The sequence below is a fragment of the Equus asinus genome, chromosome 10 (assembly GCF_041296235.1).
Source record: "Equus asinus isolate D_3611 breed Donkey chromosome 10, EquAss-T2T_v2, whole genome shotgun sequence".
Lineage (NCBI taxonomy): Eukaryota > Metazoa > Chordata > Mammalia > Perissodactyla > Equidae > Equus > Equus asinus.
Genome location: NC_091799.1, coordinates 33,407,216 through 33,432,217, shown reverse-complemented (window position 1 = coordinate 33,432,217; position 25,002 = coordinate 33,407,216). Strand labels below are relative to the sequence as shown.

The following is a 25,002-nucleotide window of genomic DNA, read 5'->3' as shown; positions in this document are numbered from 1 at the left end:
AAAGTCTACAAACCAAAAAAGCTCTCACGGATTCCAAAGAAGAGAGGAGAAGAAGTGAGAGCAGGAAGAGACTTCAAGTGTAACATACACCCATTGGAGCATGGACTATTTCCACTTAGAGGCATTATTCATTTCTTTCCCACCACTGGTACAGAACAGAAGTAAGCAAGGCAGGGCCCACTTACTGCTGTTCATTTAGCATTCCTCTTAGATCAACCTCTATCAAATCCCTGAAACTAAAGAAATTATATGAAAAGTGGCTGATACCTCCCATAGCACACCAACTCAACATGCTTTCACTCCTTCCTCAGCTCACCACGTTTGCACAAGTGGTCCAAAGATAATTTACCCTTGGGAAGTGCTGAGTCATATATGGATAGTTTGGTACATTAGACAAAGAAATGCATTTAAAACAAAAATATGCCTTTACTACGTTTTATAAATAAGTATAAACACCTTAATTTTATCAAAAAAAAAGTTAAAAGGCCTCCATTTTCTTATCAGTAATATGTATGGATGAAAAAGACTACAAATTCCCTTCAGTCTCTTATATTTTGTGGGCAGAATCAATTATTTATCCTCAACAGAATCAGATGGAATTGCTCAACAAGGAAGTCCAGCTTAGTGACTAAGAGTGTGCTTTGATGTCAGACGTACCTGGGCTATAGAACACCCTGCTTTGTGTACTTGTTGGCTGCATGTCCTAGTTTAACATGCTAGGTCTCAGTTTGTTCGTTTGTAGGAAGAATATAGTAATACCTACTTTACAGATTGCTTTAAGAACCAAATGAAGTCATAGACATCAAGTGCTTGGCATAGAATAAGCATTCTACAGTAGAAACTCTGTAGTCAGAGGCAGGCAAAATTTTGGCAACTAAGTGAAGGATTTCAAGAAGTCAGATTAGTGAAGGTTACGGCACAAAAATGGAGCAAGTTCTATGGACAACAGAGATGTTACCTCTGAAGCCAAAATTCTCCTGTGTTCATGTTTGGGACTCTAAGGTCATTTACCACATTACCACAACACTAAGCCATCCTCTGTCTCCTGTGTTAGGATAGCGATAACCTCTTCCATGCTTAGTGTAATGCGTTCCACAAAACAGAGTAAAATCCTACATTGTTCATATCATGTAACTGCCACTGGTGATTTTTTTTAAAAAGCATATTTCAAGCCATGTGTTCTTTTCTTTAAGAAAAACTTTCTGAGTAAAGACAAATAATCATTAAGAATATCGTCTCCATAATTTTGGCCTGTACTAGAAATGCAAGCTTATCTTCTTTTTTTTAATATCAACCAATACATGCCAAAATGGTCACCTCAAAAAATTATCTAATAAAAGCACACATTCCACTCATTCTGTGGTAGAATTTTTTTCATATTGAAATATTTTTCTTACATTCGACTCTCACAACTATTAGAGTTGATAACCAGTTATCAAACTACTTTAAAAACAGCTAATTTTCTTCTAGGCCTCTTCTAGGACAAAACTTTTTAAATTAAAATGCTTTGCTATATAAAATGTGTAAATATATTCAGCAAATATAAATATAATGAATGTATCATATAAAATACATGAATCATATGTATAAGACCAAAGTTTCCACAGTGAGATTGGATATACTTTCAGGGTCAACTTAAGGATAAAAGAAGTTCCTAAAAGTTATGAGGAAATCCTTCATGGATGCAAAATGGGTTTGGATTATTATTTTAATTTTGTAATTTAAAAAAACTGAAATTAAGAATAAAACAACTTCTATGAATATCTATACAGTTTCTGTTATTACAATGTAGATACCAAATCACAAAAGCTAACATGGTTTTGAAAATATTAAATAGGCATTGATTATATCACTTCAACAAAGGGGAGAAAGGCTAACACCATACTGAGAAGAGATTAAGAATTTAATGATAGTGATGTCATAGGCAATAAATGTTCCTGATAACATACTGTCCAGTGACTAACATCACAGAATCATCAAGGGAGGAGCAGAAAGAAACTAAAACCGCCGGACAAGGGTGGAGAACAACCTAGAAAGATTCATTAGAGACCTGGCAGGCCCGGAGGCACTGATGGTTCTAATCCCCTTAGAAGTGTAAAAAGTGAGGGGTAAAAGTTCCAGACCTCCAATGGAACAGGCTCTTTGGTGGAAGAGAGGGCAGAGAAAGGAGCATAAAGATAAAGAAAGAACCTTACAACCATTCAGGATAAACAGGTTATCTGTAAAGGGAGAATAATCAGACTGACTTCAGACTCTTCTAAATCAGGGTCCAGTAAAGCGATATCTATAAGGACTTGCAGCAAATCTTCTATATCCTCTCCTGTCATTCACATGTCAGGCCAACAGAAAGACCTTCTCAGATAAGGGAGACGCAATGGGACAATAGGTGACTATTTTCTTTCTTTCATTTTCAATATTTCCCAATTTTTCTGTACAGATCACATATTATCTTTACAATGGAAGAAAATAAACATCATTAATAATAGAGATTAAAGCAGAACAAGAAGCAAGAACTACAGAGAGTAGAAGGATGACATGCTTTCAAAGAATATTTGAGATTTCTGATTTATAGTAGTTTGTTCTAAAATTTTCACACTAAAAAAAGAAAGACATCCTTAAACACACACACACACACCCCTCTTTTCCGATTTTATGGAAAAGCTAAAATGGATTCATAAAAAAATTATACCACGGTAGATAAAGTTTAAGCTCGTTTCCAATCCAAATAATTCGGCCTCCTACGAATTGGTCTTCGTTTATTTGTTCTTGGGAAATAACTAATCAGTGTGGAGTTTTTTATTTTCTTTTTTCCCCTTAAGCATATTTTAAGAACATTTTCCATTTAACCTTGGAATTAAAGTACTAGTAATTTTAAATGTCTATTATTTAAATATTTAGAAATATTTAGTAGGCCATTTTTAAATGTTTTAAAAATATTTTAAGACATTATTTTAAATGACTTTACAATGATTTATTAACACTTAATAAAATATTAGTGAACTATTATTTAGATGAGTATTTTTACTATTAAATACCTTAACTATAATAGTTTAATTTTAAAGTTTTAAAATAGGAAACTCCTATGTAAATTAATGCCTTATCATATAATACCTTTGAAAGAAATCCAAAGGTAAATATAAAATAGAATAATAACCTAAGAGGATAAATACATGTATGAGGGACAGCAAGAAAGCAGAAAAACTGGGGAGGCAACATCTTGTCTGAAGAAAACCTCAGAGGCAGAAAACCCCAAGTGGAGGAGGAAGTGGACAAACAGCAATCTGGGTCACTGAGGACTGTGGAAGGGACAGAGGAAAACACAAAAGCAATGCAGAAACAAAATAGTTAACTGCAGGTTTAAAATACTTAAAAATAGAAAATGGAAAGAAAAACACAACTTCTTTCCAAACACACCCTACTTTTGACCACCCATAAGGCTAGGCCTCCTCGCTGTGACCCGCTCGCTCACGAAGGTGACCAGAAGAACTTCATGTCACAGAACCTTGGAACTTGGAAGCATGAACATTGCCAAGAATTTCCCTCCCTCAAAGGCAGTTCTGACTTCTTTACAGATGCAAATGTCTGACCCCAGACCCAGAGATAGAATATAAAACTCTGAAAAAGGAAAACTCTAGTCTTTAAATGACAGTTTACAAAAAGAGAGAATTAATAGAAGTCAAAGACATTTTTTGCTGACTGCAGAGTTCTCATGTAATTGTTTTTACTTCTAAAAGCAAAGAGAGAAGAGGAAAAAGATCAAACGAGCTTATCCTTTCACAATAAAACCTGGTTTCAGATATTCATCATTCCGGGAACACTGAAATTTTATTAATGGAGCTAGTGTTAGGATATTCAGGCTTTCATCAACTATAGAAACTGGCATCGTCTAAATCTGAACCAACTGTTAAAATACAGACATCTGTCTCTTACTGAAGACACTGTCTCAGCATCAGTTTTTCATTACTCAGAAACTGCGTCCAGAGAGAAAGGCTAGATGTCCACTCTAAATGTCACCACTAGGACACCTTGTCCTTCCTTATTCACCCTCCAGATGAGAAGGGCCCCTTTCAGTTCACAGGGTGCTCATCTTGCCTCTCTTGGCATTGACCCTACAAGTAAAAGGGCTGGCCTCAGCTGGACTAAACAATTGGTCACACCTGGGAAGGCCAGATTTTCAGCCTCAGGAAGGTTTGGCACAGGAACGAGGCAAAGAGGTTAACTGGCATGGAACAAGGCTTCCGTGGCAGATATTTGCATTCACTTCAACACAGAGTATGAAGTAGGATCAGTTGTCCTATTATTTCCGAGATGAGGAACCTAAGTTGAATTCAATTGATTTGTCAAGCTACCATTCAAATTGAAGTTTGTATTTAAATACAGATATTCCACTGTATTCCCAGACCTAAAAATTGATCTGGAATATCATTGGTGCTATCAATCTATCTGTCCGTCCATCTATCTTTCTTTCTTTCTTTATGGAATAAAGTGTTGAACTGTTTGACTCAAAGGCATTTTTCCACCAGACCATGCTGCATGGAAAATATACACTTTTAGAGCAGCCATTACATTGAATACAGGTTGCAAAGGTAGTATTTACCTCTATTACAAGTCAGTCCTACAGCCAAATCAGAAAGGTTCATCCTCCTAAGAGAAATGAAAATCAGCACCAACTTGTCATTACACACACACATATTTGATTCTAAAAGTGTCTGAGCCGAAATTTTGCAAAAGTAGTGATGAAAGGTGTTTTGCATATATATTTTAAATAACTAAATCTAGTTTTAGCTTTAGATATTATAAACCCATGTAATCAGCAGACTAGACCAGTAGCTACACGCATGATATGCCCAAGGAGCAATAGCCCATTTTGGATAGAACAAAGTAAGTGACAGGGAATTATGGAAAATAAATCTGAAGAACAGGCTGAAATATGATTTTGGAAGGATAAGAACATTAGACTAAAAGATTTCAGCTTTCCCTCCTTCTCAGTGGGGATCCATTTGAATTCTTGATTAGGAAGATCAAAGTGACTATTTTGCTGGATGTAGAGGAAGAGTAAGATGCTGAAAGTGGCTAACAAGTTCAACTGGGTAACTGCTATATATTCCTCATGGGAAGGCTGGTTGTGGTTAGATTGTATTAATGAGACGTGTCCAAGCTTGACAAGTATCACTGCCCTTTATCTTTGGCAGGAGATGAGGGACAAAAGAGAGAAGTTCCAGATTGCTTCTTTCCCTTGGTTCCCGCCCACAAAGAAGGCCATCATCTTAAAAGGTACCTCTTCCCAAGGGAAAGCAAACTCTACACCCAAGAACTTACAAACTTCTAGCCTGGGCTTTATTCTGATCACACCTCCCTTCATCTTCTTACATAGCTGTCTCCCTAATTTTTAAGCTGTGTTATCATTGAGTGCACAAATGTCTCTAGTAAACGTGCTTCTACCAAACATCTAGAACAATCCTGGTTGGGAGAATAACTCATGGTTTCTTTCTTTCCCAGATTAACAGTCTTACCAAAGGAGGCCGAATGCTGACACTTACAGGGAAGATGCCTAATACAGTACACACACAGAGGACTTCTCTTTCCACTTCCTTTCCTCATTAAAGACTCAAAAATAAGCTTGCTTTATTTTACTTGCTGAGACGCCGCTTCTGTGTTTCACTTCTCCTTCTCCTTAAAAAATGAATGTTTTACCTCTTCAGACTAAGCCAAGTGCTAATCCCATCCTCGAAAATGGAATCCATCTTTAGTTTTAACCACCTGGCTTGCAAAGGAGCTTGAGTGAAACAGATCCCACAAGTTAAAAATAAAAGCCTGAATTCAGTGATTGGAATGATAAGAGTCCCTTTGTGCAAACTACACGGATGTGCAGTCTGTGGGGCATACGTTTAAGAGACAGACACTGTCCTCAAAGATACTTTAAACTGTTTTTAAACTCCCTGTATAACTATATTCTTAAACTACTGTTTAGAATTTTATAGTTTTTCTTTACCTTCTTTCACTTTAAAAAATTAATTTTATTGCTATTTTATAATCATGAGTAATAGATATATAATGTAGAACATTCGAAAAATGAAATATAGAAAATTTATCTATAATTCCCTTTTGAAATCAAACCTGTGATCATCTTACACATGTGTGTACATACACATAGCACACACATGTATACCTTTGTATACATTTTTTCCTCAGAATAAATGTCTAGAAGTACAAAGGCATAAAAGGATATAAACAGTTTAAAGTCTTTAGATGTATATTTTAACTTATTTTTCTATACTTATTGTCATCAATAATGAAACAGTAACTGACTTCCCTAAGAATAGAAATTTAACAAGTTTGCCTTCTTTTACCTCTCCCTGCTTACTTCTGAGTGTTGGTCAATATAATAATTTAATGTTATCAAATTATCCATTTTTAAAATAAGTTATCAAATTACCCATTTAGCAACATGAATGACTAAAAAAAAAAGCAAACAGGTAAGTATAGAATCTATGGTAAGTATGGTAAAATATTAGGAAGATTTTAAATGTTAAGGATAAATGAAGCAGTATTGAGTATGGTATCAATTTTATAATACGACTGTATGTATTTATACGCATGTGTAACACACACAATAGCTGGCTTCTATTGGGGCTCCACCATATGCCTTCCACTGTGCTAAGCCCCTCAGATATACTGTCTCACATCGTTCTTGCAATAATCTTATGAAATAGGCATTCCTACGATCTCTATTTAATAAATGAGGAAATTAAGGTTCAGAGAGCTCAAGAAGCTTTTCTGGACAATATAGTAAGTAAATGGTGGAGCTGGGATCTGAGTCCAGATCCAAATGCCTCCAGAGGCTTCGTTCTGAGCCACAGGCTACAGTGCCATAGAGAAACAGGAATGGATGGAAATATATCAAAACGGTGGGGGTCAAACGCAGGATGACTTTTGTATTCTTGTGTAAATGTTTCCATACATTATAAAGCATTGACACTGGATGCGATTTACTTCGATAATCAAGAATAAACTAGTGAACAGTAAATAATATCGCACGCAAACTTTGTGACTCAGGGCCATGAGGCCTAGAACCCTTGCTCTACAGGACATCCATTATTATTCTGAGGAGACCCTTCACTTGGCCATGGGTTCTCCTTTTCCCTTCCTTGCAACTGAGGTGGAGCAGTCTCCTAATAAGGCAAATAATGGCTTTTTTCTAAGCTCCTCAGGTTTTCTCAAAAGAATGTTAATTACCCCCCACTTCCTACTCTCATGGGGGGAAAAGAAAAAACCCTCCCCTGACTTAAAACATTCTATACTTAACTAGAAACTTTAAAATAACAGTGTCCAGATGTTTATCAGGAAATATAATCTGAAAAAAGGACTATAATATAATACCCATGGCAAACTACATAACTCATTCTTCTAAGTAAGCTAAAATAAAGATTCTTAAAGGCTGTTGGGAGCAGATACAGCAGAATTCCTAGTGCTGCGTATGTTCATTTTTAATACTATAACAACTTTATAGTTGGAAGAGAAAACAACTTTTCAAACAATCAAGACATGGAAAATAAAATTTTAAAACTTTCTTGAACCTTTGGGGGTCAGGGCAATAAGTTTTTAAAAGACTGGGAGATACTATGCTAAACTTCATTCTAGAATGAGTCAACCAATATATTAGAAAGTAAAGCTCCACAGAAATGCTTTCACTGAAGTGCACTTTGGCAGCAGGCCACCAGCCTTCACGAAGGAATGTTACAAGAAATGACCTTATGGGTACTGCCTGTGCTGAACATTATGAGTTGTCCAGTACATCACACCATGTCCCGTGAGTCCATCACAGAGGAAGACCCAGAGGAGAAACGTCTCTTTGGGCTCAGTACTCAGAAGAGCTGTTTCTCCTGATTTTACTTTATGGCCACCAAATCGTGAACCTAATTATGCTTATGCCTGCATTAACTGCTAGAAAGCGTGTCCCTATCTGACTCTGTGTCACTTTCTTACATTTATTTTTCCTTTTCCCTCCTTTTTCTTGCTTATTTTTAATTCAACTTTGTCCTCTGAACTGTCTGCGTCTTTCTAAGCTGCCTTAAATCCTTTTTTTATACAAGGTTAAGTGTAAATAAACACAGGCACATACTCTGCACACGTCTGTAAGACTGTTTACGTAATACTGCTATTTAGACATAAAAACCACCCAACGTGAATGGAACCAGCATGTCTCCTACAGACCAAAAAGGAGAAGATAAATTTTCATTTCTATTTTAACAGGGAGATCCAAACAGTTGAAGGTCTGTCACCCACAGGCCATTCAGCAGACACTCAGATTAAGAGCTGACCCCAACAGAGTTGCTAGCTTATCTGCAGAGTCACAATGACATCATGATTATGTGTTTCCATACCACTCTGCTCAGGAAGTAAGAGGTCAGGGTATAAGACTTGTAGCTATCCTTGAGGTGAGTGGACAAAGGGAACTGTCAGATTAGAGATATGACATTCCAAAAACAAACAAACAGGGTGGATGGAGGAAGTGCAAGTGGAGGAATGAGTCAAAAGATAGGAGAATCAGGAAAGAGTAACGTCTCAGCACCAAAGGAAGAGAAGAATTCAAGAAGGAAGTGTTAAATGATACATTCTTTAAGGAAAGACAAATATTTCTGGGGCAAATATTTTTTCAAGACAAATAAATGTAGATTTAAATAAATAACATTCCATCCTTTAGTATCCATCTAGTAACATTAATTCCTTTTAAAATGGTACTTTTCAAAACCCAATTTTTCTTCCAACTGTACTCATATTAAAATATATGGTGGACACACCCTAAGGTGAGCCCCAATGAGTCACACCCATGTATAGCCCCTCATCTTGTGTGTGGGAAGAACCTGTAACTTGCTTCTAATAGAATATGGCAATGGTTATGGGACATTGCTTCCTTGATTAGGTTGTTATATGGTAAAGGTGAAGGTATTTTGCAGATGTAATTAAATTGACTTTAAATTGATCAAAAAGATTATCCTGGGTCAGTCAGACCTAATCAAGTAAGTTCTTTTAAAAAGAATCTAAAGGCCATAGACTCTCCCTCCACTGCTGACTTTGAAGAAGCAACCTGCCATGAATTCTACAGCCATAAGGAAATGCCAACCACCTGGGGGATCTTGGAAGCAAATTCTTCACTAGTCTAGCCTCCAGATGAGAATGCAGCCCAGTCAGCAGACTGATTTCAGCCTAGTGAGACCCTGAACAGAGAACCCAGTAAGGTGTGCCTGGAATTCCCACCTACAGAAACTGTGTGATAGTAAAGGATGTTTCACCACTAAGTTTGTGGCAACCTGTTATGCAGCACAGAAAACTCATACAACTTCTAGAGATTATCAGTTTGTATGGGAATTGCCTTATAATATTAACTAAGAAAAACTGGAATGGAAACTTCAGACTCCTTTTTCTTTCTTCCAAGAGTTTCTAGGTATTTATCATTTATAATCTTTTTTTTTTTTTGAAGTCTTAATGCTTATTTTTTAAAGCATCATATTGAGGTATGGCTGATATCAGACTCTTTTCTTAACTGCTCATATCACACTTAGCCAAGCTCTCCCACATTAAATGTTTCAGAGCCAAACTAAAGCTGCTGTACCATGGCCACGACGCTTGGCTGAAGAACCACCACGTGGTGTCCCTGTGAGAATTCAGTGCTTACTTGCCCAAAGAAACCTGCCTCCAGCAGGCCAGGAAACGTTTAGCCTGGCCAGCTTGTGACTTCCACAGTTTTCGAGTCAGCCAACAGAGAATCAAGCTACATCTTTAGACTGTTACAGTGACTTGGCACACTCCAGTCAGTGCCTTCCACCTCAAAGCTACAAGACCACTTGTTCTCCCCTCGCCAACCAACCAAGCATGGGACCAGCAAGACTTCTACAGACCTGAAAGGAGACATGGTTTCATTTCCATTTTAACACTAAGATCAAAACACAGTGTAAAGCCAGGCCATTCAGCTGAGACTCAGTTCCATAATAGCAGGTTCTCTCTGCTGCGTGCAAAATTATACGCTGATGATGCATTTCCATGCTACTGTGCCCAGAAAGCGGTTAGGCAGCAATGACTCCAGCACGGGTGAAAGGGTTAGACATGTGAACATTTGGGGAAAAAAAGGAGAATAGGGGGAAGGGAAAGTTTGTCCCTCTTTTTCTGAAGCATTTTCCTATGGATCAGAAATTGAACTTCTTGCATTATAGTTTTTGAGTGATAATGTTTTTGACGTGCAATTCAAAGGCCACCAAGCATTTTCTCTTTTGAAATTATTTCTAACAAAGCATTGACAATATTTTTCAAACTCCTGTGATTCTTATACACTAATTTAAACTACTATAACACTTCAACGTACTAGACAGCAGACATGGCAAATTTTCATTGCTTACAAAAATCTAAGAACAATCACCTTTCCTTTCCTTTCCTTCCTTCCTCTTTTGTTTTTAAATATTAAAAAATTTCATTTTTAAATATTAAAGGGAGCAACATAGTAAGGAGCAAGGAGAATAACAATTTTCTTTTCTTTCCTCCTTTTCGACTTACCTTCCTTACCTCCTTCCTCTTTCATTTTAACTTCGGAAACATTAAAAGGTAGCAACATAGTAAATAGGGAGCACTAGCACTGAAACTGCAAATCCTGAGTTGGGGTGTGAGCTCCAGCAAATATTTTCAGTAATTCACATAATCTCTTGAGCCTCAGTTTTACCATCTCTAAAATGGGAAACATATCTTCATGATCTTACCTATACAGCCTAGACGTACAATGTCCTAAAAATCTTGGGAGATTACATGTGTCTATGAAGACAGCTTAGCGTATGTAAACCAAACGTTGTGAATGAACGTAAGGTGCTTTTTCATTTTAGTATTGATGCTCTCATAAACTGGCAGACACAGATCCTAAATTTTAAAAATGAGTTACTTTATTCCTAACAAAAATTTAAATATTTGAAAGTAAACTTCATAGTTGCTGTCAAGAAAACCCAGAAAAAAATAGTAACAGTTAACATTTATTAAGGCTTTAGGGGTTAATAACATTTATTAATGTCAGGCATGTGCTAAGGGGCACCACTTTTTATTTCATTTTCCAATTTGATTCTCACACAAGGTAAGACCTATTATTATCTTCATTTTGCAGATGGGGAATCTGAAGTTTCAGGAAATTAAGCAATAGTGGTAACCCTAGGATACCAAAGCAAGCAGTCTAATCCAGGGCCCACAATTAACCACTTGACTGCTTCAGATGTGTTTTCTGGGTTGACGTGCCAAGAACAGGGACAATGAGATGCAATCTGGACAGGTCTTTGTTGTTATAAGGCAAAGAGCGCCCCTGGGGAGTTGGGTGGTCTAGTATGGAGGGCATGCCCATCCACACCACAGGGAAAGACCACCACAGATCGACACCTCAACATAAGCCACATCACTGGCATACTATTTAGGCAGCCTACAATGGAAATCATGCTCCCGAGAGCTGTGAACTGAAGAAGTCTTGTAAGAGACCACAGGGATTGACCCACAGCCAGCTACCAAAGCATATCAGGGCTTCCAGGGCTGCATCTAAGTCTGCAAAGGTCCAGCAGCAGAGACAGAGTCTGTTGCTGCTTGATGGAGACTAAGCAGAGAATGGCCCTGCACAAAGGGAAGGAAACTAGACAGCTAGAACCAAGGAATAAACAAAAACAGGAACTAGGGGACAAGAGGAGTCAACCAGCCAGAAGAAAACAAAATAAAGCAAAACTGAAGTAAAGCCAGAAACCAGAAATACCGTAAGGCCCTGGTTCTCAAACTGGGCCACAAGGTACCCTAGGGTTCCACAGTGAAAAGAGCACTGCCAGATATTTTAAATTTGAGGGAAACAGTGACACTCAACATCTGTCAGACATCCCATTAACTACTAGCTTGAGGTAGTTCACAGTTTCAACATTAGATGGCATTACATTCCTTTCGATGACATCATTTCTTTGCAATATGAAAATCAAGTATTGCATAAAACTCAGTGTGGAACAGGATGTGAGGATAGCAGTGTCCAATCTGAGTCCAAGTTTTGAGAAATTGTGCAGTGCGCAACAGGCACACACATTCCTTGGAAACTGCTGTTAAGAAATAGATTAAAATAATCTTCCTTCTTTCAGTTTGTGTTTTTGTTTTGTTTTATGAAGTGGCCAATTTATTAGGACCTATATATACTTATTAAGTTGATTTAACCACTTAATAAGCGAAACTGTTAGGTCCTTCTTTTGGCCTAAAGGCATTGCGAAAAAATTATTGAGGCAACAAGGGCACTGAGAAATTATGAGAACCTCTGCGTTAAGGACTAAAGTTGTCTAGGGAAGACAGAAAAGTGGGAGATCTCAGAAGTGAGTTGTGTGTTTGTTTTCAGAGCTATTCAGGAACTTCTGACATGGCAGCACCAGCCAGTTCAAGGAAAATCTGCCCCACTGAGTCCTGGAATCACGATGGGTCCTGATCCTTCTGGGCTGCCCCTTCTCACAATATAATGAAGATCTACCACCAGGAGGATTGATCCAAGGACTTTAGGTTTCAACACAGCAATATCATCATTCAATGAAAACACTAAGTTACGTATTTTATAACAACATCTACCAAGTACTTACAGGCCTAGCATCTTATATAACAATCTTACTTAATCTTTTGAAGTTTTCCTGTTTCTGTCCTGCCTCCCATTATGCAGACAAGGAAATGGAAGCTCGGAGCAACTGAAAACAGCACTCAAGTTGACTCCGCTGCAATGCAGTGGGGCCAGGATTAGAACCTAGGCAGTGAGCACTTCAGAGACAACTGACAGCCCCCGTGCTATTCTGCTCAGCTGTTAGGCTTTTAGCTTTCTACAGAAATAAATACACATTAGACTTTTACACGGAAAAAAGTTCTTCAAAGCAGTCCATATATTTAAATGGGACTAAATGCATTCCTATTTTTGTTTATTCTTCGTTTCTAAACCCAAGAAAAGTTTTCACCTCTTTTCTAGGTTTGCTAACATCTGTCCTCACAAAGAAAAATAATATAAATGGTTACAACATGGCATCATTAAGAGAAAAAAGAAAAGCCATCCAACATTGGGAAGAAAATAACAAAATGTTCTCATTCCCGTGTGGTAAGAGTGTAAATTGTACAAACTTTCTGGAGAACGTTCAACTAAATAAGTAATCAAGATTCGCAAGGTCTCAGCGAGGAGAGTCAAGATTCACATGAGATAATATTTATCTCAATGTTATTTATAACAGCAAAAAAAGAGAGCAATAAACCCTAAAAGCCCAGTGACTATATAACAATTCCATCATTTGGATCTACTCAACTTTGTGTAGAAAACTCATGTTTTCAAAGATTACTTAATGGCGTGGTAACGTGCACTAGGCATTTTTTAAAATTATGCAACAAAACTGTGTATACTGTATGCTCTCAATTGTAAAGTATTAATTAGAATAAAGGATTGGAATAAATAGCATATTCATTGTAACATTTCAGTTCTTCTCCAAATGGTTCAGAATTCTAAATTTTCTTAATTTTAATTTCTTAACTTTTAATTTTCTCTTGCTTTCCCCCGGTGAATATGTGTTACTTTGGTAATCAAGAAAAAAGTAAAAAATACTAAAACAGGATTCTGTACTTAAAGGGGTAAAGGCAGTCTAACAGAATACCTCATTCCTGGAACATCACCTACACTTTAACACTCAACTCAAAACACTCATTTACATAAAACTTTCCCAATTATATTATTAATAAGACTATCTTCCTCCTCTAAATTCCCACGTAGCTTTTCCACACTTCTCTTTTGTTATTTTTTTGTCACCTTTGCCTTTCATAATAATCACCTATGTACATGTGACATCTTTCCTACCAGACTTCAAGCTTTAGGATGGTAGGGTCATATTTGCTTTATAACTGTATCTGCCATAAGGCTTACTCCCATTCTCCCCTGTAGTCATATTTGTAAGCGAGTAAGGATGATACATTTTGGTGTTTGTCATCCCAACACAAGAGGTAACATATGTCATTTGAACTGAATTGGTTTGCCCATAGTTGCAGTGTTCTTTATAGTACCAAAGGGAAAGAACAAGATCCAGTGGGTGGTACCCTAGAAAATAGTTGTTTCCCAGATCTGGGCTCAATATATGTAATAGTCCATCTATCTGAAAACAGTCTGGCCTCTAGCGAGATAAGAGCATTCCCTGCATCCAAGATGTTAGAGCAGAGGCTGACAGCCCATGCATCATTACAACTGTACGAACAGGCCAAGCCTGGCTTTGGAAGAGGGTGTGAATGCCATAATCCTCCTAAGTTTCATCCCACACCTAGTTTGTAGGATTCTACGTTCATCGGTTAAATGAATAATTAAGGTATGAACGCATGGATGGATGAATGAACAGACTAATGGGTTGAATCCTTATATAGGACCCCCAGTTCCATTTCTATAGGCAGACTGTGGGAAAATGCCACTAGTGATGACATAGGCCTATAAAAGAGGCTAAATGGCTCCAAAGAAAACAGTTGAAGTCCTGGGAAAATAGTTCAAAAGACTAATTGTAGCCAGTCACAGGTGGCACTGCCAGGGATGCAGAGCAACAGGTAAAGCATGAAAATTTCGTGTTCTAACATGCGCCAGCTGCATTCTAAGCACTTTAACATATCTCATTTAATTTTCAGAACCTCCCCATCAGCAGAGAGAGTGATAAGTAATGTTCTCCCCAATCACAGATGCGGAGCAGAAGCTTAGAAAGGTCAAATATATTGCCCAGGTCACAAAGTTTATAAGCCAGCTGACTTGGGGTTTTTAACCCAAGTACACATAAATCCTACTCCTACACTCTTTAGATTATACCATGCTGCCTCCGGAAGAAAATGAAAGAAAAGGGGGGATAGGATATTCTTTATGTAGCCTAGGGACAGCGCCTGATTGATTTATCCTTTTCTGGAAAGGTCTCCATGCAGACACATACAACTGTATCAGGTTAATGCAAAAACAAACGTTGCTTTATCTCCTCTCTTGGGGGGATAAAATTTTCTCCTTAGAATAATATAAAATTACATGCCGACTTGAAAAAAATCTTAGATATGCTACTATTTCTCAAGGTACCTTTATAATAGGTCGGCTGCATTTTCTGTCATTAAATTCAAGGTGACGAATTTTCCTTGGCTGATATTAACAACTAGTGTGGATGTTTCAAATATTTTGAGAGGAAAGTCTATTTAGTTTAAACATATCAATTTTCTTTAATAGTAAGCTCTTCAGGAGCCAAGAATTTTATCAATCACGGGTCCTCACCCACTGTTTGAACGGTACCAATAATGTGTTCATTTTGGTGGGAAAGGTGAAAAATAGACTTTAGAAGTGAGCAAAGACAGGCTTAATGCCAGGTTTGTATGACTGAACTCTGGATGCCAAAACAAAGACTCTGCTTCAGCAGGTCTGGGCTGGGGTCCGGGAATCAGCCTGTTTAACACGCATCCCAGGTGATTCAGATGCTGGTGGTCCTTGGACCACACTTGGAGAAACACTGATGTAGTGCAGCCCTTCATGGTACCGATGAGGAAATTGTCGTAAAGGTTAAGTGGACTGCCCAAAGTCACAACAACCAGTAAGGAGCAAATCTGGAGTGGACTATATAGTTAATGCCTTTGCAACCACACTACATCACATTTCTTGCTCAGCATTCCGAACATTTTTTTTTTTGGTCCCAGCTCTATAAGCAGCAGCTGCAAAAACATTCATAGCTTACATTTATGTGACATTTCCTATAAAAAGAGCTTTCACAATCATTATATATGATCTTCATAAAAATATATTATCTATATTTGGCAGATGAGGGAACTGAAATTCAGAGAGACTAAGACTCTTGCTTAAAATTTTACATTATTTTAATATAATAATATAGGGAAAGGTAGTAGGACTTAATGAGCCTGGATGATTAGTAAGGATTCAAATGTTAACCATTATTATCATCCTTATTTTTTTTAAATTGAAGAAAGGATGAAAGTAGACTGATAATGTACACTCCAGGAAATACCTTCTCCACAAAAACTGTTACTCTGATTCTGATTTAAATATCTATATTTCTAAAGATCACACAAAAATGTCCTTCAAGTCTAAGCAAAACAATGGGTCAAAATATCCCATAACCGCAATAAGCTACCTTGTAACAAAGCTGCGTATAACATTGTTATTAAAGTTATAAGTCAAACTTCTGAGGACAGCACATTGAACATATAATGGGTTGTAATGTAATAGCAACAAGTCACTTACTATATAATGCATTTTAGACAGATCAATACAAATAAATGAATGTATTTTCCAGTTCTGTATCTAATTTTTCTGATCCTGTTTCTAGTATCTTTTAAATTTATGCATGTTTTAGCAACAGATTTCCTGCCTTAAAAGCGATAGAACCAATTCAGATTGAACTAAAATATGAAGAAATTTCATTCTAGAACGATATCAATCTTATTATCTTAGCAATGTAATAATCTATACTACAGTTAGACTTACTATTCAAATTTGGTTTCTACAACATTCTCTTCCATTCTAAATAAGTTGTTCTTATGTAGTGGTACATGGAAATATGCTATAATAAACGCATAGTGCCTTAGAAATAGTGTTTTTTTAATGAAAACATCTTCACTTTCCCTCCTAAGACATTAGAATTTGCCAAATTAAATAAAGCTAGTGCTCTAATCTATACAACTTTTGCTTAATTGATCATTATATATGTACTTTGTAGTGTGTCCAAATACAGCCTCTCCTATTTTCGTTCAGAAACTCACTGATTCCGGCTCCTCAATTTATAACTTGGCTTTTCCTTCTGGGCTGGGGCAATATACAGAGGAGCATTCCTGGGCACCACGTGCTCAGCAAGGTTAGCAAAGCAAATCCCTGCAATATAACATGGTGAATCACTTGCTGGCTGCAGCAAAAGCTTGTCAACTTTTCACTTCATCAGTCTCCTCTGCAGGTCCTATGAAGCTGGGCTCCGAAGTGGCTATCTTCTCTCTCCCGAAAAAAAAAGGAAAATAACTTGAGCAAATGAATTCATGCCTGCCACATGAAGAGAAGCTTTTTGAAGTGAAGAAAATACTCATTTAGAATGAACTCATGGAAAACCCTACTTAAAATGCAGTGTTCTTTGTGTCAACAAAAGTCTCCTTGGACAGGATAAATAGGCGAAGCCATGAATTTCCAGTCTCTCGATGCCAGATTAAATCCCACTTCTTCAAAAAGACCCTGTTATTGCTGTGTCACTCGATTAGAACTTCATATTTGCTTTGGATCATTACAATAACTCCTCTATTGGCTGAGGAGACCTGCCAGGGTTTAAGTACAGCCATGACCACACTCAGTCTAGACACTATCATCTGCATTAAAACACATGAATAAAAAGTAGTTTCTCAGATGCAGAAGGCTCTAGTTTAGACCTCAGAGAAAAAAATATCAAAGGTAGAAAACACAAGAAAAAGAATTGCTTATATGGAAAAACAAATTTCATTAAAATGCTTTTTTCCAAAGAGCATGACAAAGAATATGTAAACGAAGAGAATAATTCAGTATTGAACTGGAAGTATACAACATTACCTGTTCATAATCATCCATAATATCTGAGAACCAAATATAAGATTGCACAAACACGTAAGATATACATCCTTTTATTTCCAGACAACTCAAAATAAAAATCAGAAATATTAAGAAAGTGAAACCTCTTGTGTATTTAAATTGATCTTCAGGATAATATGGAAGCCCGTAATACAAAGAGAAAAATCTATGCCTAAAGAGTTGATTGTCATCTAAAATGCTTTATTTCGCAGCCAATGCTGTGTGTGTGTGTGTGTGTTAGGGTTGTCAAAATGCAGGATGCCCAGTTAAACTTGAATTTCAGATACACAATACTTTCATTAGTATAAGTATGCCCCATGCAATTATTTTTATTTGCTAAATCTGGCAATTCACGCATGTATGTGTGTGTTTATCCTATGTTCATTCTTACTTATTACCTCTGTATCAGGAAATCAACATAATGCTTAGAGTCCAAAAGAATGTAAACCCCTGAAAACAGGATTCTATGTTTCTAGATAGAACAGTAGAATTCAGAGGCAGCTGTTACAACAAAAACAAAAATCAACTATAAACATTCCGAAATCTCCCTACCCACAATGCCGTGAAAGACCGTAAGATGCCACAGAAAACTGTATTCCTCTCATGCTTCAGGTGTACGTGTCCACATTTCCTGGCAACGATCTCTCAGGTCCTGAAATATGTACATGTCACTATAGAGCCCTTCTTACTTTTCACAGGATGTTAATTTGCACACGTAGAAATTCATCTCTGTCCTCATAGGTCAGTAACCATTCAAAACTCATTTGCTTATAAGTGTTTTGATGATACAAATCTGCTAACTTTGGTCACTTCAAAAAAAATGCATTATACCAGTGAAAACACAGGCAAAAAATTTATAAGCACAATGTTGTCTTAAAATTATACAAGCTTTCCCTCCCATCCCTGGCAATTTACATAAGATTTGCACACCTAACAGTTTACTGTCATATCTAAGTGACATATTAAATGCAATATAAGGAAGTGATTGAATATTTAATTTAATTCAAAGTGCAAAGAATATCTAATAGAAATAATTCCTTTGCCTGGGGGTTCATGTGGCAAACTTCTACAAAGCATCTAAGGTATAATTCCAACATCACCTTCATCATGAAGTCTTGCCTGACATTGCCCAATCACAACACAGCACTCCCATAGCACCTTGCATATTTTATTTACCATATTATATTGTATTTATTTATCTATTACGATCTACTTAAATGAGAGCTCTTTGAGAACAGGGTCCATATTTTCATTGATTTTTGCATCCCTACTCCTTAATAGACAACTAGTAGACATTCGATACAGGTTTATTGACAAAATAAACTATTATTAACAAGTTCATGCTGGAACTTAGCCTAAAAACATGTTCTGGACAGGCAGAATGTGAAACTGCTTTACTACAACTATCTAATAACAAATACTCCCTCGAATGAGACTCCTTACAGGTATATTTCTATTGTTACTAGGGAGCCTGTAAAACTCCATCCAGAATAAATGATATATTTCAAGTGTTCATTCAACAGATATCTAGAGTTTGCTAAGTGCTGGGCCCTGTTCTAAGTGCTAGGAAGATAAAGCTCTGCCATCATGGAATGTCCATAAGGACACTCCAAAGAGATTCATGAAGTAGCAGTGAGAGATTAAAGAGGAGAAAACATCCTTCTCTTTGTAAGTGAACAGTGATAAGGCCCAGACTAAAGGAATCATAGGTGATCACACTGTAAAGTTGGGACTGGCTGGAGAAGAGCAACGAGGTCTCATGGGGTCTCATGACTCCAACCAACCATTTGCCATTTCTTCCATTTATGCCAGACACAGTTCTTCACTACTGATCAAAAGGAAAAAGAATGGTTCCCTAAATGATGGTTGGGCTGCCAGCTGTGCCCTAAGCACTGCAGGTCCATCTGAAGAACTGATAGATACTGACGAAGTGGCCTTGTCCATTTCAAAATTCATTTTAATGATCAATACCACTTATTCATCTCTGGAGGGTTACCAGGTGAAGACTGCCATTTCTTTGGTGTTAACAGGACTTTTTTTTACCTAAGGCTAAGGCTTAAATAAATAAGATGCAGGCAACTCTGAAGTACAAATGTATCTTGGAAAAAGCAAAGGCCACTCAGAATAACATTTACAGCCTGTTACTAGAGCCAACACCTGGTAAAACGCAATAGTATTTTTATACTGTATCATAGGAATGAAGCACTGCCTCAACCACCAAATCCACTGTGATGTGTATGCTGGCGTGTGGGTGTGTCAGAAAGAAAAGAGGGGAGGAAATGCACGTGTAGACAAGACCTAATAGTAATGATAATACTTGCTACCATTTAGCAAGTGTCGAGCAAGTCACGAGCCAGACTCTGTGCTAAGTGTGCTTTACATGAATCAGCTCATCTAATGCTCACAACCACTTGATGAGAAAGGTCCTACTATCCTTATTTTATTAATTCTAAAACGGAGGCTCAGAGAAGTTAAGTCATTTACTCAGGATTATGAACTAGTAAGTGAGGAGTCAGGATTCAAATTCCAAACTCTGGTCTATTTTCTTCCAAATCTAATCTCTCAGTCCCTACGTAACAGTGATTCCCTGTGGTCTCTATAATTCATTCAAGGAACCTTTGCATCACTTATGACCTTTAATGATAAGGACAAATGACTGTGTAACCTTCACATTGGGACTGACAGGAGTCTCAACTAGACAAGGTCTGAATCACTCTCAAGACCTAAAATAAGAAAGAGCTTCGTGTTCTGGCTGCTCTGTCCACACCTGAAAAGGAACTCTGTTAGGTTAATGTGGTATTTTTTGTTTGTTTGTTTCTGTTCAAAAGTTTCTTCTGAGTAAAAATATTTGAATGGAGTCAGGCAACAAAAGGGTATAAAGAGCCGTATTTGAACCTTGTTTTCTCTTTTGACCTGGGCCTAGGACGTGGGGCTTCTGCAGGGGTCTCTCCTGACCACACCCACAGTGCCAAGCCAGCCTTGTGGCTGGTCAAACAACCAAGGTTCTCATAAACATTCTCTCAGGTTCTTCCTCAAAGAGGCCTTCACAGGGATGCCACAGAGACCCGAGGAGACGTGGGGAGCTTTGATTCCTCTTCAGAGCAACAGGATGTGCAGCTGGTCAACTGTGGCCAGGGAATAAGAGACTCTTGTGTCCACTCCCTTCCCCTAGCAACAGGACCAGCTGAGAAACCTTCCCTTCCTGTCACACAGCTCTCTACAGGAGAGTAAAGAAAAAAAATTCCATTTCTCTGAGACTGTCTTCTATAAAGGGGCCACTCCCTTTAATGGAGGGTAGGACATCTAAAGCTAATTATTAAAGAAGCTGATATGGAGAGAAATCATTGTCCCTTGCTTTTGTTTCAACTCTGTTTCTGTTTTCCACTAGAAAACTCCACATAGCTGATCTATAGTAGTTACTGCCCTTATCTTTCATTTATGGAGTAATAAATGAACTCTAATCTTGGAAATCAAACTGGCCAGCTTCATCCTACACATGAAGATACAGAGCAATTAATGCACAGAGAAAGTAACCTGCCCAGAATCACCCAGAGAGTTAATGGCAGAGTCAGTAGTAGATGCCAGGGGCATCTCACCTCAATGAATATATGTGGGAGACAAACCTCTCAGGTAAAACATAAACTTAACAGAAAACCAAGCTGAATGAAAAACGAATACAACTGCTGTTAAGGTAGCTAACAGGATGCTAATATGTGTAAAAGCCATAAAATGTGCCTCCATTCAGTTTCTGATGACTTTTGTCAAAGCTTCATTACAGAGATTCCCAGTTGGTTTTAAGAGGCCAAATTCAAGGGGACTCTTTCTGGGGCAGCCAGGTACCTTTAAAACCACAATGTTTACACCTCCTCCAGGCTAGCCACATAAATACACTCTGATGTTCATAAGGAAGAAAATGAGGGAAAATGTGGATAGGACTGAACAAGGGGGAGGCATGGGCAGGAAGAACAGCACCTCACGGGAAGGCAGCAAACCTGGATCTTGGTTTGGGCCACCAGCTAACTCAGACCTAAATTTCTCAATTACCTTCAGAGTTTCAGTCTACTTGTGGGACTAGAGAGTTGGATGGTGTGATTTTTAAAGACCCTTTCAGCTCAAAAATTCTAAGTCTAGACAGATCCTTGCATTAAAAAAAGATGAAAGTCCTTCTCCGTTATCCTTACACATGGAACAAGTCCATTGTTGAGCTCTGCATTTAAAAGGCCAAAGGAAAATGTATAAACAAACAAAAAGTAGAGCCTACAAAGAGGGTTGACCAGAAGAGTATTGGTGTGTGCCTTTTGTCCCAGTGTCCCAACCACTAAGTGCCTGTTGTCACTACCAAAAGGGTCTCAGTTTGGATGATAAACCATATTGTTACACCTATAAGGAATTGGTATTCTTTATCTTGGGGAATTCTTCAGCATCGCTGACCACCTACAGGCAGAAGTCCAAACTCCTTAGTATGTTATGAAGGCTTTGGCTCACCAGCCAAAACTCCAACTGGCACACCCACTGTCTGCTAATCATACCTAACTGCTTTCAGCTCCTCCAAGGTGACAACCATTGCTCCTGCTATTGCTTAGCTCTCCTCCACTATCACCCTACAGGATGGCTAGCTCAATTTTGCCTCCTCTAGGAAGCCCTCTCTTCTCTCCACTCAAAATTACTCCACCCACAACTCTACTAGCACATGGACCTATTTTTTTTACAGCTCTGTCTTAGTCTCCTCTACTATACCATAGGCTCCATAAAGAATGGATATTACCTTATTCATCTTTTTATCCTTTAGCACACAATTAGCACTCAACAGCATGTTTGCTGAACTAAATTGAAAAGAGAAGTATGTAAAGATTTGCATGGGCTTAACCTCATCAGGTCCCCCAACTATTATGACCACCAGTCATAGGTTCTTGCATCGTCTGTGGAGATTCAGTGGCTGTGATGGAAAGTCATGGGCTACAACAACCCTACAGCTGAATTCCAGTTCTGCAGCTTACAAAAAGTGATCTTGGTCAAGTTACTTACCCTATCTTAACCCAGTTCCTTTATATAAAATGGGAGATATCCAACTCTCCTTGGTATAAAGTTATAAACAGTGCACAAAGAGTAGTGCCAAGTATTGACCCTGGCACAGGTAATAGGAGGTAATTTAGCTTCAGCGGGTGATCATTTGCAGCCAGAACATATTAAACTAGAAAACGAGTGTCTCCCTCTTCTTTCCCAAAGAGAGAAGACCCACCTGAGTTTATTTTGCTTTTTGTCCCTCACTCTCCCCCTGGGCTCAGATGCAAAAACCTCTACACTGTAACCTGGCTTTCCTCTTTCTAATCATTCGCAGCAGAAGTGTCATCTCAAGGAACAGAGCAGGAAAGGCAAGGACTTATAACTCAGGACAGACTGTGGTCAAATAAGGAAGAACAGCGACTGCCACTCTGATTCAACTATGGAACAGACTCAAAAGGAATTCTTGGTAAAATGTCAAGTAGGGAGAATTCAAGCCTGGGGAAGGGTAACATGACTTCATGCTGGGACAATGAAGCTTCAAGTTAACTACACCTGGAACAAACCACTCCTTCAATCAGAAGCAGTCAGTTACTAGTGCTCCAACACCAAACAGTGGAAAAGGGCCGACGAAATGAGAGTCATGAGCTTCACCATCAGAAGCAAGAGGAGGAAAGGAATGCTCTCTCGAAGCTTTCTTCCACCCAGGAAACAAAGCCCAGGCAGCTAGGCTTCATCAACGGAAACAAATGGGATCACAATGTTTCAATTTAATAGGGAAGCACTCTTCAAACGTTACCACAAAATACAGCATGTGCTAGTAGTTGTTTTATTATAGAGAGGCAGGATAGCATAGAGGTAAAAAATGCATGGGCTCAGGAACCACAGCCTGAAATGAATTACCTAAACTTTCTGTACCTCAGTTGTCACCTCTGGAAAATGAGATTAACAAATAGATAATGAATGGGACCTATATGCCATAGGGTTGCTAAAGTAGAGTAATGCTGGTCACATGATTAATGCTACATGAGTGTTTGACAAAAATAAATATTAAGATTCAGTACTCACTCAAAAGCAGCTTATATGCCATCTTGTGCTTCAAAACTGCTACTGGTATTGCCATCATAAATCTCAAAGATGTCTTTATCCTGTTGACTCCTAGGAACTTGACTTGTTGATCAACGAATCCTTTTGTTGATCGTGAGGACCGAACAGGTCTAAAACCCGAAGGTCACTTCGACATGGTGAAATGGAAACTGAAGGTTTTCTACACAGTTAATCAAACCGTCACCATGTCCAGAATAAAGGAAAGTAAACTAAACAATATTTATTGAGCATCCATTGTGGCCAGTCACTTTCCAAGCTGTTGTATTTGATCGGAAGGCACAAAATGTGCTAGGATTGTAGTTAGCTTTGGCTCCTGCCATACGGCTGAATAAAGTGGGACGAGCTTAGTGAATTCACTATGGCTCTCTCTGGTCCTCAGTTCTGAAGGCTCAAAAAACTTGCTTTTGTCACCCCATCCATTTACTCAACAGTTATTTAATGAGCACCTACTTTGCGTCAGATATTATGATAGGTAATGTGGAGAAAATGCACAGCACATCATTACAATTCCTGCCTGCCGTCACAAAGCAGACAATCTGGCAGAGAAGACAGACATTAAAAACTAAACATGCAGGGCTGGCCCTGTGGTGGAGTGGTTAAGTTCGCATGCCCCGTTGCAGGTGGCCCAGTGTTTCATTGGTTCGAATCCTGGGAGCAGACATGGCACTGCTCATCAAACCACGCTGAGGCAGCGTCCCACATGCCACAACTAGAAGGACCCACAACGAAGAATATACAATTATGTACTGGGGTGCTTTGGGGAGAAAAAGGAAAAAATAAAATCTTTAAAACAAAAAAAGATTGTCAGGAAATGTGAAAAGCGTATATAAAAAAAAAAAACTAAACATGCAACCAAAAACCTCAATTGTCAATAAACTAACTTACAAAGAGAAGAGCTTCAAGCAGACTAGAATTTTTGTTCCTCCAAGACCCACCCATCTCTTCCACACACTCATGACCACACAGGATTCAAGCAGTGGAGTACACTGCATGAATGGTATTAGGCATCACCTTGACAAACATCTGACTGTTTAGCATTGTAAATTCCCTATTCTAAACTTTCCAACCACCCACCACCTCACCCTGCCGTTTCTCCCATTTTTGCTACTTTTCTCAAAAAGGCTGCAGTCCATTATTCAATTTCTCCTTCCTATATTATAATCACACACACCTCTTGCCTCACCAAATTTCTTCACCTATCACCCTGATTACAGTTTTCCATGTTCTAAAATTTTTTCCATCACACATCTCTGGATATAACTCTATTTATTCCAGAGGTAGTTACAAGG

The 25,002-nt window shown here is 38.2% G+C and overlaps 1 protein-coding gene and 1 long non-coding RNA gene across 17 annotated transcripts in view; one reads left to right on the top strand and one right to left on the bottom strand.

Annotated features, from left to right (window-relative positions):
* Nucleotides 1-25,002, bottom strand: part of LPAR1 (lysophosphatidic acid receptor 1) — a 218,424-nt gene that overhangs the window by 26,823 nt on the left and 166,599 nt on the right. The window lies entirely within an intron of this gene.
* On the top strand, nucleotides 4,834-5,634 carry LOC139046358 (uncharacterized). 2 transcript variants are annotated; one of them, XR_011506292.1, is made up of 3 exons: nucleotides 4,834-4,881; nucleotides 5,193-5,274; nucleotides 5,500-5,634. It is a non-coding gene; the product is annotated as an uncharacterized lncRNA (long non-coding RNA). The 2 variants fall into 2 exon arrangements; XR_011506291.1 differs by lacking the exon at nucleotides 4,834-4,881 and adding an exon at nucleotides 4,959-5,090.